Genomic DNA, 17915 nt, shown 5'->3' with positions numbered 1-17915 from the left:
GACAAGAAACACCTGACAAAAAATGGGATACAAAACCCAGAAAGCAGATAATGGAAGGACACAAAAGGGAAATCTGGACATATCATACTCAAACAATGCCTCCATCATAATCAGGCCTTCACCAACCACTGACAGTATATGGCATATCACAGGTGCACTTCTGGTGCAGCACTATAAAGTAACATTTATACCAAAACAAGAAATATAGTGAGGTTTCAACAATATTTAAAAAGTAAAATAATAAATGTTGATAATGTTGGAACCTACCTATATTGTAGGATAGCTATGGAAAAGACAATAGTGGCTCCTCTATAATTTTAGTTAGAAATGATGTTCCTTCGTATATTACTTGGCCAGTTATCTGGGCATCTTAAACCCATCCAAATTGACATATAAAAGTCATCATCACAAATATTCATAGCATCACCATTCACGGTATCCAAGGAACAACATGATACCTAAAAACAATGTATGGTAAACCCACACGACAAAATATTATTCGTCTTTAAAATGAGATGAATTTCTTAGTGTTCTTACATGTTCTAACCTAAGTAAATCTCAAATACAATATCCTAAGTTAAAGAAGTCAGTAACAAAGAACATATATGTACAATCACATTCATATTAATTTTTTTCTTTTTTTACTTATTTTATTAGATATTTTCTTCATTTACATTTCAAATGCTATCCCAAATGTCCCCTCTACCCTCCCCCTACCCTGTTCCCCTGCCCACCCACTCCCACTTCTTGGCACTGGTGTTCCCCTGTATGGGGCATATAAAGTTTGCAAGACCAAGGGGCATCTCTTCCCAACGATGGCTGACTAGGCCATCTTCTGCTATATATGCAGCTAGAGACACAAGCTCTGCGGGTACTGATTAGTTCATATTAATTATTTACAACAAATTAGTGGTTTCCATGGACTGCTTGGAGACTTCAAAGGGAATAGAGAAGGACCACTCAATTTCTATGGGGTGATACAAATATTCTGGAATCACAGAGCATTGATTGTTGCACCACATCCTGAGTTTACTAGAATGTGTTCTTTAAAGTTATTTAAGAGGGTATTTATGAGCACTGGCTCTGTTCTTCCAGGGAATCCAGTTCAATTTCCAGCACCTCAGTGGCAGCTCACAATGGTCTGTAACTTCAGGGACTCCAACACTCTCTTCTGGCCTCCCTGTGTACTACATGCACATGGTCCACAGACACAGAGGCAGGGAAAACACTCATACACAGAAAATAAAAATCAATATTATCTTTTTTCATTTAAAAATGATTTGTGGTAAAAGTTGTACGAATTTTATCACAATTTTAAAAAGAAATAGTTGAAGACTTGCCTCACTGCTTTCAAACCCATATATTTGTTTCATAGTGCCTCCAAAAAAGTCAATTGATAATAATTACAAAGAGTTATATTTGATTTGTTCTAAAAACAATGCATAGGTACTAAGGGTGAAAACACAACAAAATTAATATAATAGAGAAATTAGTAGTTTCATCTTGACAAATACATTCAATTCATTACAAAATGAGTATTTCCTGATATGTGGGACTTTCTGATATTTAGAATGATGCAATTAATTTTCTAAAACTTAACTTTAAATGGGCATCAAAATCATATAATAATGAAGCAAACATAAATGTTAGTCTATGAATGTCAGAGATAGAGCAAAGAGTATATTTGTAAAATTGCAAGGGGTATATATTTCTAGATTTTTTTTTCCCTTCTGTCTTTCTTGCTATAAATTACATTGCTATGCCACCCTTGGGATAGAGCCATGAGCCTGCTTGGTAATACTGAATCTATGATTCACCCAAGTGTTTCTAGTACTGTTAGTGATTGAACACATTGGCTCTGCTCCAGAGTGTTTAATGCCAAGTTCCATGCTATGTACTGTTTAGAGAAGGTTGTGTGACGTTTGGAAGCCCATATGGCATGTTCTTGTTCCAACCCTTCTATTATAGTGTAATATAAGATCTTTCCAACAAAAAAGAAATACACTGAATTGATTTAAGAATCATCTAGTCCTCTTGACACTCAGGAGCTAAAAACTGAATGTTAAGAGGATAAGACCCAATGATTTACTTGAAACTCTATGATATGTAACACAGGAACTCCAAATCAGGAAATACTTAAAAAATATAAACTGAAAAGATATTAGAGAAAGAAGACTGAGTTGTAGAAAGAGTAAAAAATATATTTAAGGATGGGGGCACTCCTCAGATCTGGGATTCTTGCTTAGATATAAAGCTGCTGAATAATTTCTCTATTCACGCTTTGCATTTGGCATTCATAAGCTCTACTATGAAAAGGTGGTAATCAGTCAAATATAAAATAGAAATAAAACAGCAAGTTTTGAACCACTAGACAAAAAGAAATATGTTATATCCCTTGACTTCAGCAATATTCAGATATATGCAAACAGTAGATTAAAGTACGTAAAATTAAAAATACTATCTCAGTGATGGTAAGCTACTAGGGGACATAACGATCATTTCCATCCACCATGTCATTGGTTATTGAACACAAATAACTTGAAGTTTTCTTTTACAAGTTTTTTTTGTTTTGTTTTGTTTTGTTTTGTTTTGTTTTTCGAGACAGGGTTTCTCTGTGCAGCCCTGGCTGTCCTGGAACTCACTCTGTAGACCAGGCTGGCCTTGAACTCGGAAATCCACCTCCCTCTGCCTCCCAAGTGCTGGGATTAAAGGCATGCGCCACCACCGCCCAGCTGAAGTTCTCTTAATAAACAATCTTCTTGCACGAATATGTTCACACTAGTATTTTCTTTTCTTTTTACTAATGTATTTATTTATTCATTTACATCCCAATCGTGGCCCTGAACCCCTCCTCTCCTCCAAGTCCCATTTTTACAAATGCCTTCCCACATTACTCCCCGTTCTCCTCAGAGATGTACACTAATATTTTCTAAATGAGAGTATTCCATATTCAGTGGATGCTGCCACTGTCTGTAAATTATTTTGAAATGCCAAGTTTTTTTTTTAAATAAAAGTTACAGAAACCTCCAATTACAGACTTGTTGAAGGCAACAAAGTATTTGTCTTGTTTTATAAACATATAAACTATATATACAAATAAGACTTGGTATCCAATACAATGAACATAACGATGGTTCAATGTACAAGCATAGAGCCCACGGGAGAACAAAAATGACAGCCTCTATGTTTAGGGGACCCAAAATTCACACCTATGACTAGCATCTTTTTTAAAATTCAAAATCTGCATTCCCTCACCTCTGCAAGCCACATAGCACTCTAGCCTAGCTGCGTTTGGCCTGTGACAGTAAGTCTACCTAATGGTGCTGCAGAAAGAGAAGCCTTGATGTGCCTACATTCAGAGTGGGGCTCCTCTAACATGTGACCCTGCTTCCAGTCTCTCACTCAGGCAACTGAGTGGTGAGGATGTAGAGAAAAGAAGTGTTTTCCCAGGAAGAGAGACAGAAGTGTTCTTCACATTCTCTAACTGAGGAAAGGGCAAGGGAAAGAGACTTTTAAAATAACATTTTAAGAAAAGTTGAACTGAGAAACAAATTGAAGAGGGAAAGTACATTTCTTAGTGGATAGGGGAGACGCTCCCAAACATTAAAGCTGTCCTCCAACCTTGACTTCAGTTATTACTTGAGATATTTGCAGCTTCTCGTCTTCCTGGATATAAAGCAAAGTTCCTCCCCTGTGCTCATGATTATGCTGTCAGCAAAATGATCAATCATGCTATCACCAATTTTGCATCATGACTCCACATTAGGGTGAAATCAAAGCATAAAATGGCTGTGGGGGATGAATTTGTTTAAATATAGCTAGTTTGGAAAACCAGCAAAATGGTAAGAAAAATGATGGAAAACATATGAAGTGTAAATGCATCTATCTTTAAGGCAGATCCATTTCAAAGCTTTCCACAGCATGAAAGCCATTGTGTGACGCATCTGAGTGTTTAGTAAAATACTGTAATCAGGTTGCAACTAAACGCCAATATTTCACTCTCTTGGCTGTGGGCACCGATTTGTGTTTACTGCATGTTTCTAAAGTATCAAAATACACTGAAGGCTACTTAGAAAGTGAAGCTTGATTTTATATTTACAACCAGGAAAATGTTTTAAGGAAATCCAACTGCCAAAAATTCCAAGACCAAAAAAGGGAATCAGGAAGAAGCTTGGTAATATGTAGCCAAATGATAAAGGCACTTCGGAATGTTTGGAGACTGACATAGATAAAAGATTGAGATAGAATGAGCTCTGTGATAAGAATATTCCAGCAGTGGTTTGGAAACAAGGTATTCAAGGAAAAGGAAAACAAACGTAGGTTCTAATTCAGAACTGAGCTGCTTCAATGCCAACTTCTTTGCAATATAGATATTTCATTTAAGTGCAGGTTTTGAATAACTGCTCTAAAAAGATTCAACTTTTAGAAATGATCTACTATTACAAGAGTTTCTCACTCTCATTTAAAATCAATCATTGTAACTCTGCCTTTGTAGTAGAATCGCGATAAAATCCTCTCTTCGTGCGAAGCTTCTATTAATTCTAATGTTATAGTGCCCTCTACTGGTAATAAATGAGGTAAACACTCCTTAGCTAGGAAAAGGCCTAATTAACTTCTCTTCCTGGGCTTGCAATCAAGTTTATTACAACATCTCTCCAATGCACAGCACAGCAATGGGGAGCTGAAGTACACCAAGAAACACTCCTCTAAGGAGGTCTTAACACAACCTTTGCAATGAACCATTGTATTGGGCGCACTCAGAGAAAAGGCCCTTAATTACACAACAGGAACACTTGGGCCAGCTTTAAGGTCAACTTCACACACACACACACACACACACACACACACACACACACACACACACATATTACATAAACAATGAAGAGTTGGATTAGAATCTTGTCTCTAAATTAAAAGTCATGTGAATATTAATGAAATATAGTACATTACAAAGCTTTCTTTTTATACTTTTTTCATTTTTCTTTTTTTCTTTTTTCACCATTAAAAAAGAACCATGGAGCCTATCTTGCCTATACCATTTGGGCTCTTGTAAGAAGTGAAATTGTAGGGCTGGAGAGATAGTTCAACAGTTAAAAGGACTATCTGCTCTTCCAGAGGTCCTGAGTTCAATTCTCAACAACCACATGGTGGCTCACAACCATTTGTAATGGGATCTGATACCTTCTTCTGGCATGCAGATATACATACATTAAAAAATAAATGATAGTCTACCACCCTGAATGTGCCCCATCTCATCTGATCTCAGAAGCTAAGCAGGATAGGGCCTTGTTAGTACTTGGATGGGAGACTGCCTGGAAATACCTGGTGTTGTACGCTTTAAAATAAATAAATACATAAATAAATAAATTGTAAAAAGTAAAAATATAGTGATAAAAAGAAATGAAATTGTGGATAAGATAAAAATTTATAAAAAATATTTTAAATGCCTGTTTGGAAGTTATAGCAGAGTGAAAAGAGTTGGGACAAATAAGGGGTGGGAATAAGATTGTGTCTCCCAGGGAATCTACATCTCTGAAATTCATCTCAAGAACATGCTGCCTAAACAAGACCTCATCAAGGATGATATCAAAATATAAGCTAACATAAAGAGAGAAAATTTCATGAGTACCCCAACTCTAGATAGTTTATGAATTTTATTAACAAGTCAGTTCATGAAAATGGCCTAATATTCACAAAGCCCTGTTCAATGCCCTACTAAACAAAGCTTCAATTTCACATGGACTCCTAATTTATTGTATATATATTACTTTTTAAAATTAATATGTAATTGTGGTATTTTCCTCTTTCCTCCTTCCCTTCCTCCAACCTTACCTATGTTGCTGCCCAACTTTCATGTAAATTCATGGCTTTTGGCCTTCCTTTAATATTTAATTGTATAATATATACATGTTATACATACATATGAATACATTTAAAAATATATACCACTGATATACTTCTACATGTAAGAAATATGAGGTGATGGCTATGAACTGCACTAAAATTTACCTCCATACCTAATTTTGAAACTTCTTATTTAATAGCAGAAAAATGTTTCATAGGACAATTGACTAGAAATACAGTTTTCTAGTTGCCACAAGTCACAGCATTTTTCCAACCAAAATGACCTGGAGCCTTTTTTCCTAAATGCTAATAACAATAAACATGACTCATGAATATAATTTATGTACTAATTGATTCTCTAGGGACTTCATGCATATTACCTCTATTTTCAGAAGATCCCAATAAGGTAATTATATTTCAGATAAGAATACTGAGACAAGAGGAAATTGAGCAGTTTACTCAATGTGGCACAGTGAAATCTGGTGCCAGACTCTATGCTTGGCACCATTTTGAGCTCTTGCCTTGTAGAAGAAAAATGTTTCCTTGGAGAGTGAACCATGAACATTAATAACTGAGAGAAACCAAGAATAGTAGAATATGTCAGACTAAGAGCTCAACAATGAAGAGTGTTGAACCAACATCAATTTGCTTACTAGTTAGCAAGTGACTTTCCTAATACACCTTTCTCTGACAATATCAATTTTTAAATATAAGGGATACCTGAATGCTTATTTGTCAAGTAATCTCTAGAAATTTGAAAAAAACATATTTATTTTATGTTCCATAATGATTCCAATTGTACATTTTTAATTTTCTGTCAAAATCCACAGCCATCATTCTAGTAATATTAAAAACACATATTTTCAGATTACATTCCTTCTAAATAGTAAAATTCAGACAAAAATATTCCAAAGTTGTCTTAGCACCAAACAGAAAATTGTATTTTTTATCACCCAAAAATAAATGTAACATTCTCTGTTCTTATTGTACAACTGCCCTTGCACCTGAAGACAAGTGTATAGCTTAGTACTACCTGGTATTTAATTACTGGGCCCAGTACACAAGAGTTATGATAACAACCTCAAGGGTATAATTCTATGTTCTAAAAACTGTGTTATCACAGATTCTTTGTTACCTTTCCTGCTACACAACCCCTCAATGAGGCAAACATGGCAGCTTTGGAAGTAGATCTATCCCTTCCCATCTTATAGGTATTTAGAAAGTATAGTTAAGTCCCATTATGAGATTGTGGCAAGTATTGGTTAAAAAAGAGAAAGACATTAATCAAGAGGAAGAATATATATACAGAATATTTTAGCACTGACACTGTACTAAAAGTACTTTATTGTATGAACACCATTAGGAAGTATATCTATAATTAGTCACATGAATAAAACTATATTTACAGATTAAAAAACAAAGAAACTATAGGGAGATGCTAATAAAATAATCATTATAATTAAGCCTTTCCTCCTTTATTCTATCCCATTCCACTAGCTCTGTACTTCTGAAAACCAACTTAGAAACGCATCATCTAAGTTTTACTTACTTAAAACTAATTTGCTTACTACATGTTCTATTTAATTATATCTATACAACTAAACATGACTAAATTAAAACATATAACTCAGTTTCAGTATTTGTGACAACTACTATGTAAGAACATTGCAGTACATTTAAAAGAGGAAATACCAAATTAGAATATTTAGTCCTATTAGCCTAGTGATTCATTGTTTTTAAATACACACACGCACACAATACTAGTGTATATTTATATTATTAGTATAGTGTATATATAATATACACTTTCTTTAGATATATTTAGAAGTATAAATGTATATAAATACTTTTATTTTGATACCCCAAAAATCTTCAAAAAAAATAAAACCTTTTGCCAATTTAGAATATTTACATAGTAATTGTCATCAAATAGAAAATCTCAGGTGAAAACCCTGTGGAAGCTTCTTAAACATGTTCAAATGAGGAGGGTAAACAGGAGGACAATAGGTCCAGACAGGAAGTGATTAGTCCCCTTGTTAGAGCACCAGGGTGCTTGAGGTCCTACTTTTAAAGGGCCTTTGTGGTGCAAGAACTAAGAACTTTGCAGCTAAGAACAAAGGCACTTGGACAAATATTCAGGACAAAACTAATTCTAGTAAGAAACTGGAAACCCAGACATACACAATGACTTAAAGTGGACAAGCTCATTTGGGAAACTTGTGAAAGAATAAAGAACACTTATGACATATTAAAATACTCAGACTCAGTGGAAATGAGAGTAATCCCAAAATCCAGCAGCTACAAGGATAATTTGGTTCTGTTCAGATTGGAGCGCCTCAGAAAGCCAACTAAGTGTAGTACATCCTGTAGACAGCTGCAAAGATATTTCTCTCCCAAACAGTGAGGCCAACAAGACATTGCAATGCAGTCACATCCACAGTCAACATACATTTGTACATGTGTACATGTTCTGGCACATGTGATTTGGAAACTTCCCAAATCATTTGTTGCTCTCAATTCTCATTATTCAATCATGAAGCACATAACATCTGGACACCCTTTCTCAGATAAATACACCTACAGTCTTGTGCGATTGTTTCTCAACAACTCCACTGGCATTACTGGAGTTGTTCTCTTATCCTATGCTGCCTTCAAAACTCTTAGTAACTACAGGAGAGATTCAAACCCTCTGGGCCAATGTGGGGAAAACCCCCATATTTCTTTTACTGTCCTCTGCTCTTGGGCTGGCAGAATGATCTTGTTTGGAAGAGCTCAAACTTCTGGTGACAACTTTGACACAACCATTAATGACAAACTTTAAGGCAAATTATTAGCAGGATTTTTCACTTCACATATTACTCAGCCAACCATATACCTAACTTGGACAACACTTAAACTCAAAAAGCCCTATCTCAAAAATATTCTCCTTAGAACCCAAACTTAGAAGCTGGGCCTGGTGGCGCAGGCCTTTAATCCCAGCACTCGGGAGGTAGAGGCAGGCGGATTTCTGAGTTCGAGGCCAGCCTGGTCTACCAAGTGAATTCCAGGACAGCCAGGGCTATACAGANAAACCCTGTCTCGAAAAACCAAAAAAAAAAAAAAAAAGAACCCAAACTTAGTTCAGATGTTCCATGGGACATTGAAGTGACTAAATTGATATAGGGAGATATGGTAATTTCCAGTTTTATCCATCACAGTCTTTTGGCACCAAACTATGTAGCAGATGTGTATGTCTGGATCTTGCTAAATCAAGGGATACTGGAAAGCTGACAAGATACTGCTGTGAAAATGTTTCCTATCCCTTAGTGTCAGTTCTACTTCTTTATTTTCATATTTTGTTCCTCCTGTAGGAAACAAATACATGAAGAATTGAATGTTAAAAATCCCATTAAATCCATACATAGGTTAAATGAGTGGTTTTGCAAAATATTTGAAATATTCTCACTCCCTTCAACAATGAGGATGGTCATCCTTTATCATCTGTCAGCCTTTTTTCTCTCAAATGGCTCTATCTAAAATAACAACAGTTCATTACTATCTAGGTACCAGAAAAAGGAAAAAGAGTAGTAAATGTATTTATAAGCAGAAGTTTCTCAAGGGCTCCAGGTCCTCTTGAAGGATGTGAACCAATCCTCCCTGGATTGCAATAGGAAATTGGCCTGCTGAGAGTTCATAGGTCAGGTGATTCTAAGTGAGACTTACAAGCTAAGTTCCAAGTGTGAGGCCAATTTACTTTGTCCATTATTACTTATGAGGAAATAAAATACTTATTTTAATTTTGCTTTTATTAGATTCCTGTGAAAGGAAAGATTATTTAAGCTTATAATACATATTTTCTCATTATTTATTCATATGCATGTTAAGTTTCATGAACTTCAGTTGCCAAAATTTAACCTGCTGATAAGGGTGAGTCCTCATGTAGTCCATCTGTTAGTGCTCAGGCATTAGCCTGCATTTCCACACTATGGTATTCACTTTCCTTACATACAGTAGTGAAACAGAAAGAGAAATGCTTTCCCCACCCCAAACTATGCTTTCTGTAGTTTAGAACCCTGCCTTTCTAGCCAAACAGGAAGCTAATTAATTGCTTTTAAGTTCCAGCTGCTTCTCTCTCTCTCTCTCTCTCTCTCTCTCTCTCTCTCTCTCTCTCTCTCTCTGTGTGTGTGTGTGTGTGTGTGTGTGTGTGTGTGTGTGTGTTACACTCAATCCATGTTGGAAAGAAATATTAGTATAGACAAAAGTTTCTGTAGATAGAAAATTTTCACAGGCTTGATTATCTCATCCAAGGCAGATAACTGATTTGAAGACATCTTTAAGGTGACAATGATAACGGGAAATGTAAAGCAAACTTGAGTTATGTGTTAAACTAATGTAATTTGCATTAAGTAAAGAAAAAACAATGTCTGCAACTGTCTATTAGCTGAAGAAGATTTAATAATCAAATCAAGCCATGAATGCAAAGGTTATCAGATACAGAATTATAAGAATAAAACTATGGTGAAAAATCCCTTTATGCATCAAGAAAAAATACAAATTTGCATTTACAAAAATATATAATCACAACTAAAGTCAGAAAATGTTATAGATACTAATTAAAAGTAAAGCAACTTTCTATTTCCATGCAGAATCATAGCATTTGATACAAAAATTATGGTACAATGTGAATATCGAATAATTTTCAGAATGAATAAATTGCATATATTTTAATTGTATTTATATTTTTGTATGTAGTTTTTGTCAATGTTACTAATGATGCACAAAAGGAAGAATTAGGAAAATTTCAGTTTCTCTCTACCTGCAATCTACTAGCAAAAGCTCCACGGACAAGTTGACACTGTATGGGTATTAAAGTTTTAGTATTATATCAAACATCCTCTACTTCCTATATCTCTTTTTATGATAATACGCACAGTAATACAACTCCCAATTATTTGCTCCTCCTACTTACAGGCACTGTGTGAAGTGCTTTTCATCTATCCAAAGCCAAATACCTGTACAATTGTAAAGGCTACATATACATGACCATGCATACACATGTGCATGCATGAGCATGCCCTTGCACGCACATGCACATGTGCATACACACACACACACACACACACACAAACACACATGCACACTGAAGTTATGTCTATACAATTTGAATTCTGGTCTGCTTGAATCTAAGCTCTAATTCTTTTTTTTTTTCTTTCATTTCAAATGTTATCCCCTTTCCTAATTTCCCCTCTGAAAATCCCCTATCCTCCCCCCTCCCCCTGCTCTCCAACCTACCCACTCCCATTCCTGGTCCTGGCATTCCCCTATACTGGGGCATAGAGCCTTCACAGGACCAAGGGTCTCTCCTCCCATTGATGACAAACTAGGCCATCCTCTGCTACATATATAGCTAGACCCACAAGGTCCACCATGTGTTTTCTTTGATTGGTGGTATAGTTCCAAGGAGCTCTGGGGGTACTGGTTAGTTCATATTGATGTTCCTCCTATGGGGCTGCAAACCCCTTCAGCTCCCTGGGTACTTCCTCTATCTCCTTCACTGGGGACCTTGTACTCCATCCAAAAGATGTCTGTGAGCATCCACTTCTGTATTTGCCAGACTCTGGCAGAGCCTCACAGGAGACAGCTATATCAGGTTCCAGTCAGCAGGCTTTTGTTGGCATCTGCCTAGTGTCTGGGTTTGGTGGTTGTTTATGGGATAGATTCCCAAGTAGGGCAGTCTCTGGATGGTCATTCCTTCAGGCTTTGCTTCAAACTTTGTCTCTGTAACTCCTTCCATGGGTATTTTGTTCCCCATTCTAAGAAGGAATGAAGTAGCCACACTTTGGTCTTTCTTCTTGAGTTTGATGAGTTTTACACATTGTATCTTGGGTATTCTAAGTTTCTAGGTTAATATCCACTTATCAGTGAGTGTATATCATGTGTGTTCTTTTGTGATTGGGTTACCTCACAATGTATGTCTGCCATCTTTCTGAATTCCTGAAGTAACTTTCAATCCATTTCTGCAGTCCTTTCTTGCTACTCTATAAGGAATAATAAATGGCTCATCATATTGCTAGGTGTAAGACAGAAGTCATTAAGGGCTATTCTTTGACTCCATCTCTCTGAATTTACTGTAAAAACAGAAGTCTCTTGTTCCTCCTTTCCATTAGGTGGAGTTTTGGGTTTTTTTGTTTTTTTGTTTTTTTTTGATAAATGACTAGAATTTAAATCAACATAAAAAGAAAAGTCAGATTTCCACTCCATAATGTGAATGGGCCTCATCTAATCAGTTTCAGAACTTAGTAGAGAAATGCCAACCTTACCTTAAGGAACAGAGCATTCTGCCAGTAGTGTGATGGTTAATGTCCACTGTCAACTTGACTTGATTAGAGTCTCCCAGGGAACATATTTCTGCATGTATTAAGTAGGGTTTACTAGAGGAATAGATAAATAGTGTGTGTGTGTGTGTGTGTGTGTGTGTGTGTGTGTGTGTGTGTGTCTTTGAAGGCAGATATAAGACTATCATACATGATAGAATGAGTCTTCTTCACCCTGGAAGATCAAAGAATGTGGTAAGTCCTCTGTCCACAAAGATGGCTGTTTTAGCCATTGTAAACACCTTCTGGAAGGCTGGAGCTCCTTAGAGAGCTGCTAGTGTTCAATTCATGATGGAAGGCCCAAGAAGCTAAAATTTAGTGTTGGCAGAGAATGTCATTAGCAGTTACAGGTGCTTGCATTCACACACACACACACACACACACACACACACACACACACACACAGTAGGCTGCCAAGTTTATTTTCCATTACCTTATACCTCCAGCTAGAAAACACAGTCCACATTGAAAGTAGAGCTTCCTCTTGAGTTATTCCCTCCTGGGAATTCCATCATGGACATCCAGAGGCACCTTCCCCATTTTAATTCTCAATCCCACCAAATTGGCAAGACCAACAAGCACTCTGTATGTATAAGTGATTGTTTATATTAAGTTCACTAAAGAAGGAAGACCAGTTGTAAATATGGGAAGCACCCTTCTATAGACTGTAATCCCAGAAAGAATGAAAATGGAGAAAATGAACTGAGCACATATGTTCATTACTCTTTGATTCTTGACTGTGGATGCAATCAAACTAACTGCCTCAAACTCCTGCCAATGACTACTCCACAATGATGGATGGACCTATTTCCTCAAACTCTAAACCTAAACAAACCTTTCCGTACTGAGCTCCTTTGATAGGGATTTTTGTCACAGTGGAAAAAATAACAAAAATGAACATCTTTAGGGTAATACAACCACCAACCTGCCTTGCAGATTTTGAATTTGCCAACTCTTTATATCTATGTTAAATCATTTCTTATGTTAAGTCTCTCTTTATTATGCACATATCCCAATATGCCTCTTTTCTCTGGAATGTCCTAACTAATAGTTAGGTTAATTGTCATCTATCAAAAAGCATCTTCTCTTCATGTTAATTCTACCCTTGGGAAAAAGCACTTGTAAACAATTATGAGTATTCAAAGTGCCTAACATTTTCCTGATTAATGTTACATATCAGTGAGTAATTTGTACTTACTAGGCAATTAATAAATATTTGCTGAGTAAATTAATTTGTATGAGAAATCTATCTGACTTCCATTATAATATCCTATTTAACATTAGACGGGTTTATCTATATTTCAAATAAGGGAGTTGAAATGCATGAGTTTTATGGAACCTGGTCTATGGTTTCACTGTAGATAAAAATCATTGTAAAAATTACTAAAAGTTGACAATCTTTCAATATTGTCTGATAATGAGTAAGATGTATTAGTGGTTTATTACTACATAGCAACTTACCATGAGTTTAAAACCAGACATGATTTTAGGTTCCATAAGTTTAAAAGCTCAGGCTGACTTACCTGGGCTATCTAATGAAGGTCAGTCCAAGGCAAAATCAAAGTGTCAGAGATGTGAAACTTATCAAGGTAAGCTAAACTGTAGTTTTTACTGTAAGACTAAATAAGATTGCATCTCCACGCTTACTCCGGTTATTGGCAGAACTCAGTTTCTAGAAACTGTAAGAATGATGTGCCTACTTTGTTGCTGGGTACTGACCCTGGAATGTCCTCAATCTCAGTAAACACCTCTAAGTCTTTTCCATGATATTCTTCCATATTTTTGCCAGCCAAAATACTTCTGATCCATTCATTATTTCAATCTCTTTCACTTCATCTGCTAGCATGTGAAGGAAATTTTCTGATTTTAAAGGAATGGACTCAATTCCCCAATAAAAAGACATAGACTAAAAGACTGGATACATAAACAGAACCCAGAGTTTTGCTGCACACTGGAAACAAACCTCAAAGACAAAGACAAACACTACCTCAGAGTAAAAGGCTGGAAAACAATTTTCCAAGGAAATGGTCCCAAGAAACAAGTGGGGAGTAGACATTCTAATATCGAATAAAATTGGCTTTCAACTAAAAGTTATCAAAAAAGATAAGGGGGGGGGAGGACACTTCAAATTCATCAAAGGAAAAATCTACCAAGATGAACTCTCAATTCTGACATCTATGCTCCAAATGCAAGGGCACAGACATTCATAAAAGAAATTTTATTAAAGCTTAAAGCACACATTGCACCTCACACAATAATAGTGGGAGACTTCAATACCCCACTCTCAGCAACAGAGAGATCCTGGAAACAAAAACTAAACAGAAATACAGTGAAACTAACAGAAGTTATGAAACAAATGAATTTAACAGATAGCTATAAAACATGTCATCCTAAAACAAAATAATACACCTTCTTCTCAGCATCTCATGGTACCTTTTCCAAAATTGATCATATAATTGGTCACAAAAAAAGGCTTCAACAGATATAAGATTGAAATAAGTCCATGCATCCTATCAGATCTCCACGTACTAAGGCTGGTCTTCAATCGCAATAAAAACAACAGAAATCCCACATACACGTGGAAGGTGAACAATGATCTACTCAGTGATAGCTTGGTCAAGGAAGAAATAAAGAAATTAAAGACTTTTTAGAATTTAATGAAAATGAAGCCACAACATACCCAAACTTACAGGACACAATAAGTGCTTAAGCAGTGCTAAGAGGAAAACTCAGAGCTCTGAATGCGGACAGAAAGAAACTGGACAGAGCATACACTAGCAGCTTGACAACACACCTAATAGTTCTAGAGCAAAAAGAAGCAAATTCACTCAAAGGGAGTAAAAGGCAGGAAATAGTCAAACTTAGGGCAGAAATCAATGAAGTAGAAACAAAAGAACTATACAAAGAATCAACCAAACCAGGAGCTGGTTCTTTGAGAAAATCAACAAGATAGATAAACCCTTAGTCAGACTAACTAGAGGGCACAGAAACAGTATCCAAATTAATAAAATCAGAAATGAAAAGGGAGATATAACAACAGAAACTGAGGAAATTTAAGTATCATCAGATCGTACTACAAAAGCCTATATTCAACAAAACTGGAAAACCTGGATGAAATGGACAACTTTCTAGACAGATACCAGGTACCAATGTTAAATCAGGATCAGATAAACCATTTAAACAATCCCATAACCCATAAAGAAATACAAGCAGTCATTAATAGTCTCCCAACCAAATAAAAGATTCTTATAATTCGGTTCTGTCAGCTTCGACAGTGTCCTGAGAGTCAACGGTTTTGTAACCATGAGTATAGTGGCAGTATTATTATTGCCATTTAACATAATCACTAAAGTAAACAATGGAAATAAAGGGTATATTGGCATCTTACCACAAAAACCCATGTAGACTATTAAAGAGAAATATCTTGACATTTGTTAAATAATAAAACTTTAGGATTATTATAACTTTCAGGATGATTAGGATATTAAAAAGTAATTATTCTGACATTTGATAGCAATAATGAAGACGTCTGGATGAATTAATAGTAAAAAAAGACTAAAATAAAAGCATGTGTACAGAAGCCCAAAGATGGCAAAGAGAACTAGATAATCAGAATAAAAGAATTACTACATGAAAAGTTATTAGGTGGGATTTGATTAAATATCAAGGGCAAGGATAGACTTTCTACACTGGTGTCATAGATTTTTTTTTTTTGTAATAATAAACTAATTACTCGTATGCCAATGGGGAGGGTTAAGATCCTTATAGAAAATCAAGGGTGGAACAGATATATCAAGTAGATGGATTCTCAATAAACTTATTTAGCACAACTCTGCTAAACTGGAGTCAATAGGCCAAGATTAAGTCTACTCCAGATAAAGGCTCCAGGGAACCTGAATAAAAGTGCTTGATCCACAGAACCCACTAATGGTGGGAATGGTGGCACAAGTTCATAATCCTAGGCAAAGACAAGCACATTCATAGGTGCTCATTGGCCAGCAATCTAGCCTAAAATCTATAGATTGTTTAGGAATTGAGTCAGTATGGCTCTGAATGTATAAACATAAATGGTTTGTGGTATCCTTTAGTGCTTGGAAGCCCTCCCAAAGAGTGTTATTTTGGAAGCACAGTTCCATTCCCACATTTAAGAAGTGGTTACCCATTAGAATTTTTGGCAGCTACAAATATATTGTAGTAAGCTATATATTCAGTAACACTCAGAATACTGAGCAGTTCACTGGTATTCGTTCTCATTCAGTTCTATATTGAAAGTGCCACAGAGATTCTACTTATCAATAGTCTATTGAATAAAACAAATGGTTGCATATTGGAGTATTTTGCTGACACAAAGGCCTTATATGCCTGAAAACAGTTTTTGAATATTTTTACTATGGCATCTCCACTGTCTACTTGTATTATGAAAAAAAAGATTCAGGCTTTCAATTACAACTAGTCTCCAGGCTACCACACCATCTTACAACTGCTTATTCTTAATACCTATCCTGTCAGAATGAATCAGTACCAACTTTTCTTACATTTCTCTACCTGTTTACTTTCTATCTCAAGTTTGAAGCCTACTTAAGCTTCTAGGAACTTTTCCTCTTTGAACAACATTGTTACAAACAAGTCAAATCTGCAGAAATTTTTATGAAGAATAGTGATGATGAGTTTTGTTGTTGTTGTTGTTGTTGTTGTTGTTGTTGTTGTTGTTACTATCTAAAATTACAAATGGTTAGACACACAAATACTTAGCCATTGCTTGACTGTTCCTTCAGTGCGAGGACCAGAGAAGGTGAAAGCAATAAGCTTCCAGGATTGTTTTAACATTGAATTCCACATTCACCAATACAAAGAGATATGTAGATATGGATAGCACTAGTATATATTACATAATTATCCATTATATATTATTATATTCTACATTACATAAAACAAACCAAACAAATAAAAAAGTCACAACTTTTCCACCTAGAGAATCACAAAAATGGGGCCACAAGAAAAGGAATATCATAAATTGATTTTGGTACTAGTAGTTTCCGAAGTTGAAGTGAGAATGAAGTTTTAGTGGGGTGTATTAAAATGTGTACACTCTATTTCTAACAGTCTCCCTACTAAGACATATATGGGCGATTCTGAATCATATGTTGGATAGCAAGGAGTTGACTCTACCCCTAAATACTGTCTCCTGGCTTGTCAAGAAGCTCATCTTCCCACCATAAGCATATACAGACTTTTTCCTCTTTTTTTCCAATTTTTAATAGGTATTTACTTCATTTACATTTTAAATGCTATCCCCAAAGTCCCCTATACCTCCCCTACCAACCCACTCCCACTTCTTGGCCCTGGCATTCACCTGTACTGGGGCATATAAAGTTTGCAAGTCCAAGGGGCCTCTCTTTCCAATGATGGCTGACTAGAACATCTTCTGCTACATATGCAGCTAGAGACACAAGCTCTGAGGTTACTGGTTAGTTCATATTGTTGTTCTGCCTCTAGGGATGGAGAACCCTTCAGCTCCTTGGGTACTTTCTCTACCTCCTCCATTGGGGGCCCTGTGTTCCATCCAATATCTGACTGTGAGCATCCACTTCTGTATTTGCCAGGCACTGGAATAGCCTCACAAGAGACAGCTATATCAGGGTCCTTTCAGCAAAATCTTGCTGGTGTATGCAATAGTGTCTGCATTTGGTGGATGATTATGGGATGGACCCCTGGGTG

This window comes from Mus pahari, chromosome X, assembly GCF_900095145.1.
Source record: "Mus pahari chromosome X, PAHARI_EIJ_v1.1, whole genome shotgun sequence".
Lineage (NCBI taxonomy): Eukaryota > Metazoa > Chordata > Mammalia > Rodentia > Muridae > Mus > Mus pahari.
The sequence above is the reverse complement of the archived record's forward strand: the minus strand, read 5'-3'. Positions refer to the sequence as shown.